Genomic DNA, 7258 nt, shown 5'->3' on the forward strand with positions numbered 1-7258 from the left:
ATTACCCATATCCCAACAAAAAATTAAACTTCTGCAATTTTTCACTTTAGTAAATTATATAACATAAATTTTGTTTATATATATATATATATATATATATATATATATATATATAGCAAAACAAATTGCATAAATAATTATTGTATTAAACAGAAGTGACAAAACCAAGATTTATATTATAACAAAAATAATTTAAAAGATTCTATGCATAACAGATCTGCAATCAAGTTTGCATTTTTAATTAAAGATTAATTGAAAAACGCATACCGCCATGTCCCACTACAATGTTGTATTCAAATCATCCGTTTTGTTCAAGCATTTCAGCTATAGTGCCTCTACAGAATATATTAGGTTATGTAACAATATTAATAAAATGAAATAAAAAATTCTCTGCATGGTTACGTATGATTTAATTAATTTTTTAAAAACAATTAATTTGATTGATCTCATCTATTTGTCCATCAAGTAAGTTTGTCTTAACTCAATCCTTCCCTAGATTGTTATGGGATAGCCTTGTTCTAGATACGAGAACATGAAACCCACAACGTTAAAGGGCTATTAATAACTTGTTCATTACAAATTTCAATTGACCAGTTTACAAAATAACACAATTAATTGATACAGGGTTTGAAATTAGAACATTATCATGCAAGGTTGAATATTGAACGAGGATGGTGAATTACTTTTACATTATTAGTATTATTATTAGTACAACATAATATTACAGTTATCGTATTAACTACTAATTATAATGCGTAAGCTTACCAATTAATAGAACAATCCAATCATTGAAAATTAACTGATTTGATGACCAATAGAACCTATATCAATCTAAAAAATATAATTTTGTTCATTACGTTTATGTGTTTATTTAAATAATTCATACTTGATAAAAAAAGAAGTTAATATAACATAATGCATGAACGCGCATTTTCCTTTTTGTTTGAAATTTACAAATCTGATGCAAGTTATGTGCGTTTCACATATATTTGTGAATGAAATGACTGGCTTTAAACTTTCATCATTAGTATATTTTTTATTAGAAAGAGCATAGGGCGGTTATTGGAGCTTTGTATTGAATAATGTTTATTTTGTTTTTCGATAGCGCTTAATTTTATGAAGTATGTAAATCAAAGGATAAGATTTAAATTTTTAAAATAACAAACATAAAATTACAATGTTTTATTTTAAATTTTAAAGGAATTTCACAAAATAATTGCTAAATTATTTAACAAATACGAAATAAAAACTTCACGATCACATGTTTACAAAGATCACACAAAGATTACAGAGATCAGCTTGATCTAGCATTTTTCAGAAATTTAACAAATAGATTTGGAATAGCTAGTTGAACTAGTAGAAATTAGTTTATTTATTCTCAAATTATTTTGTTTAACTCACTATACTTCTTAATTTACTATTTTCTTATTATTTTTACCATTCATTGCCAGTGTATAAAAGTTTAATTGGTTCTTGTTACCGCACACACATGTAAGCTTTTATAGAGGTTATATAGAAAAACTGTTAAATCCAACTTAAAAATATATCTTATAAAGCAATTAGTTTACGTATACTTGAAAACTATAATCAAATCTCAACATAGTTATATCATAAGCCAATAAAAAGAGACCAAATTCAAAAATTGTACCAACTAAACAAAAAAACTTTTGTTATGAATATTAATGCTGTTTATATACTGATAGCGGTGTCGTAATAATTAAGATGATGGTTTAGTATATATTTTTTGTTTTCAACATTAAAGTAGTATCGTTAAAAAATACTAGAATTTAATTGTGTTTGAGATAATAGTGGTGGATCTTAGTAAGTTTTTCTATGACAATACATCGAATAAAAGCTAATGATCTATAAATTTATCTGTAATTTTTCCAAACGTTTAGACTGAAAACTTTACGTCATCAGCCGATATTAGACATGACAACAAATGAGATTTGAGCATCAAAACCAATCGTAATTACAAAGTTAATCTTGCAAAATTATTTCGTGATTCATCTAATTTTGTTGATAAATATTTCGGACGATACCAGAGCAATGTTATTTACAGTGTTATTCTGTATAAATGCACCCATAGAATTTATATTTTGCGTTGGTTGAATAATGTAGCTATCATTTTGTAAAATTCTTTTAAAATTAAAATAAGACATTGGAACTGTTTACCCCCTGGTCGTTCCAATTTACCTTGTCTTTGGGGTAAAAAGAACTAGGTGACAAACAGCAAATAAACACGTTTGTACAATGATGAAATAGCTGGGAATTTTACTAAACATAGTCAGATAGTTGTTTGTGTGGTGTGTGTTATTTATTATAATTAGTTTGGTTTTCAAAATATAATTGCTCAAAGTCCAATTTGACCTTTATGCCTCGCCCGACCATAATAATATTATTTATGAAAAATAATTATAATTGACTATTTTAACATGAACAATAATATGCCTAAAATAACTATGAGTGAAAACTAATGGGAGAACATGTGTATGATATGTAGGAGTATATGTATTGAAATGTATTTAAGCTAGACACCGTAATTAACTGCTTTTTCGTTAACAGCGAATAGATTGCTGTTCGTCGATTATCAGATTGTCAACCCTGAGTTTCTGATAACGGGATTAAGCAGTAGAGTGACTAGCATCAACATGACGTACATTTTCAGTATTTGCGAGTAGTGGACAAGAAGGGGATGAACACAGAGCAGACCAGCCGGGCATCTACTAACGGCAAACGATCCAGCAACGAGCCAGCAGGCGTACTCGCAACGGCGGCGCGACGCTCTCGCAATCTAATTAGCTGGTAATCAAGTAAGTCCATTAGTTTAATTGTGTGAGGTTCGGTACGGTGTACGCGCTTACTGAACACTGCGCAAATGATAGCCCGCGACTACTACGAAGTAATACTAAACATAGCACAGCGAGACGAATTCTTAGATAGAACAATCAGCATCCCAGACAAAATGGATTGCCGCAACGAATCACTGGCGGAGCGCGATAGTTTCCGTCTTCAATTACGACGCGAAGTGTCCTCCATCGAATCGCATTAAACAACTGCTGATTGGTACAGATATCGGTCAACGATACGGGATTATATTACATCTACCTATACTATCTACCATCGAGAAAGCAACTAGAAAATTTGCCGTGCTAGACTTTTTCGTATAATGCTTTTCTAGATTGCTGTAATCAATAGATTTCTATTTTGTCCGTGCCAATTTCTATATACCAAACAAATACATAGTAAAAACATAAAATATCGTCACAAATTTTAAGAATTCAATAGGCAGTTGGAATGCATTTTACGTTGGTGCAAATTGCTGAATTATTAAAATTTTTTAATACACTTAATTTCAAATCAATATTGTTTTATCATATATATTGTTAACAGTTTCTGCTTATTGTTTTTGAAAAAACTGGTTGCAGAATAAAGTTAATATATATATATATATATATATATATATATATCAAAAATTACCTATACAATTTGAAATTGAAAAAACCAAAAAAATCTATCATAGTCAATATAAATTATTAGCCTTTTCGCTACAAATGTCGTCACTAGACGACATCCACATGCCGTGCTATGTGTACGGATATCGTCCCTGGGCGACACGTTGTGTTTTCCTTTGCTTCCCGTACAGCAGCGACACTCCTGCGGAAAACAAGCTCATAGCGAAAGGGTTGATTTAACAGTAAACCTCAATTCTCCACCTCAGTAAGAGAGAAACCTCAGCGATCTTTATTTTAAATCTATCGATCAAAATTTTTGAACAAATTAAAAATAATTATTTGATAATAATTAGATAATTATTTATTATCTCTAAAAATTTATATTTCTAGAAGTCATAATTAGCCTATATTTATTACTTCAAAATAATTGAATAATTCGCAGCGTTATCAACCATTCATAATAAAATACTATGGAACATTCCAAATGTTTAATTAAATAAGATAAGGACATGCGAGTATTAAAATGCTTTTCTTTATTTAAAAAGTATCTATTTTATAAAATAATTCTATTTTTCTTTCAATTTTCTTTTCAATTTATTTATATGAAATTCGGAAATATTGGAAGTTAATTTTATTTCCAACTTTAGCTGTTTTTTTATTTAAAATTATATAAAAAAATGAATCTTGAAAAATTTAAATATTTTTTTTTTAGAAAACTTCAAAAAGTTTGAGTTGTCGACTATACAAGTACATATATATGTGTGTATATATATATGTATATATATATATATATATATATATATATATAAGGTAAGTTGTAACGAGCGCGCGTTACATCAATAAAAGTTTTATGATTTTGGTTATATAAGTATGTGTTTAAAATCAGTACATTTATTCTAATGCCGTGACCTTCATTCGCTCGAAAAAGTTTTATAATATACTAATGCGACAAATAAAACTAACACTATTAGTCAAGAATATGTACTACAGTAGAGTATCATTATAGGATCATTGTTAAAAGAAACTTAAAATTATACAATTATCTAGGTATCTGAAAATGAAATTAACATAGCATTGTAATTTTTGTCAATGGTGTGATAGTACAAATTTATATCATTAAATGGCACTATTTTTTTGTAACGCTATAAAAATATGTCTATATATATATATATATATATATATATATATATATATATATATATATATATATATAATATGACCCTGTATGTGTGTGATACGTACGTCACACCGGAATATTTTTAAGTAAAGCGAAAATATAAAACATGTGGAAGTCGCCACCCTGACCGGGCCACGAACGTAATTTCGGCTAATTTAGTGCGGAGTGTTTCCCCAATATCGCTCACATCAGCGCACCGAAGCGCTAGGTTAGTGCCGAAACAAACATTTCTTCCTTTTTTCGAGAAAGTTAACCAATTCTCCTATGTCAAAATAATTGGAGGTGTTCGGTGCGCAACATTCGATACTAACGCTGTTGTCTCGAAAGTTTCAATTTGAATTATGTATCTATTTACAATGTTTAAAGTATAAAATTAATTAGTTTTGTAACTTCTATAAAGTAACATAATATCGCTCATTCATTCATACCACTACGTTTATGCCTACGACTATTTAAAAATTGTTGATGTTCAAATGAAGTTAGATGGGGCGGGGCTTGAAGATCCGCAGGTAAAAAGGGATTCCACCGATATCTCAAAAACCAGTAAAATTAAAAAAAATCTATAACAATATTTGGGAGTAGAGGGATAAATATTTATAACCAGCTATCACCTAAATTCTTACAATATTGCTACCGGGAGAAAAACGGAAAATCCATAACAAAAGTATTTTCCTTCGTCATTTTTTTGTTGTTGTGTGTACTGTTGCTTTTGCTGTTTTATAAGATGCATTGTTAATTTTAAATTAGATTCAATCATTTTTTTATATAAGCTCTTTGAAAGCTTGTATATAAAACTACCCATGTAGTAAAAAGAACTAACTAAATCTTTATTCAGGCAAAGGCGTAAAAAATAAAACAGCAACTAAAGAGTAAATTAAGTTCAAAAAAACTATTTTACAAAAAATAATTTAAAAAACAGTGATTTCAACTCTACTGATGAATATTTCTGACGAAATACCAGATCGAAGTTATTTACAATGTTGTCTCTGTAAAAATGCCCCCATGCAAATTATATTTTGCCTTGGTGGAATAATGTAGCTGTGATATTGGAAAGTCCTTTTAAAATTAAGATAAGGCATTAGATAAGATAAGATTAGACATGTTTACTTCCCGTCTATGGGGTAAAAAACCAGTCTAGCTGGGTTTTATAGAACATAGTCAGATAGTTGTTTCTTTAATCTGTGTAATTTGTTGTGATGTAATTGATTTGGTTTTCATAATATAATTGCTCAAATTCAAATTGAGCCTATATGTCTCGCCCTATGCTATGCATGTTTGTCTTTAGTAAAATCTAAACAATGATATTATTATTTGACTATTTTTGAACACACTTTTTGAAATTATCGGATTTTGGAATAATAAATGTGGAACTTGCATATCAATGATTCCCAGGTAGACAATATTGCTTATTTCCTTCTTCTTACTAACAACTTCGAATATTTTGGACACCACAAGTCTGCAATATAGCGTGATACTTTTTCCCCGTATCGGCGCACTCGGAGTGTGCCCCACTTTGATCAAGTATTCGCAAGGGTTGGATAATTTGATTTCAATGCGGCCCGCTGAAGTTAATCACGTGCATTTCGTGATCACCGTCATTACTTATATAATCATTTTGATTTCATCACCCTGTCTACCCTTTAATTTTTGCGTATTATATGTTTCTTTGCGAAATCACATAAGGCAATCTTTCCCATTATACTATTCGTTGAATTTGCTGTAAATTGCAAATGTTTGATAATCATGTTATGTGTATTCATTAAAAGTGTATTTTGTGCAGCGCTGTATACTTTGGTGGAATAAATTATTTATAGCAATTCATTGATAAAAATGTTACCTTCGGCAGTAATTTGAAAGATATTGTATAACCGGATTTATTTTGATACAAAATATTCACTTTAATATATTCGTGGTTTTTCATGTTTTGAGTCTTATTCCTTTTATATATTTTACAATTAACCAATTAATTGTTAACGCATTTTAAAAAAGTTTTTTTTTCATTTGATCATATTTTATATATATATATATATATATATATATATATATATATATATATGCTTTAGAGATGAGTAACTCACTCCGGAGTTATCACTCCGATACAACTCCTCCCTCGGAGTGAATCCGGGTGGAGTTGTTTCACAGGATTTGTCATATCCGACTTCCTTAAACTGGTATTAAATCTGTTAACTCGTACAGGCATTTAGTTTTTTTTTCGTTCTTGCTTTGGGAAGGAAGCGGTCACTTTCTTGTCTCGCAGGCAGTTTTATGACCTTTTTTGGGTATAAAAGTCAAAATAAATACCATTGTGTATTTTCCAGAAAATACAGAAATGTTACTTTAAAGATATAGAATAATGAAATTGTATTCAAGTGTGAATAGCTCAAATGTATAATTTATTGAAATGTAAGGAGTGATATTTCTAACTACGACAATCTTTGGCCGTAAATGACGGCAATCAGGAATATACATACTGAAAAATATATGAAACAAAATACATTTATTTAATCTTGTTTTTCCATAGCCTGAAATAACAACACTTTAGAGTATAAAATTTATCAATGATATCATTAGTATTTAAGCAGTATTAATATTCCGTATTATATTATTACTTTTACACAATTATATA

The sequence above is a fragment of the Ctenocephalides felis genome, unplaced genomic scaffold (assembly GCF_003426905.1).
Source record: "Ctenocephalides felis isolate EL2017-DRISC unplaced genomic scaffold, ASM342690v1 CF-g0.4_SCAFFOLD_01886, whole genome shotgun sequence".
Classification (NCBI taxonomy): domain Eukaryota; kingdom Metazoa; phylum Arthropoda; class Insecta; order Siphonaptera; family Pulicidae; genus Ctenocephalides; species Ctenocephalides felis.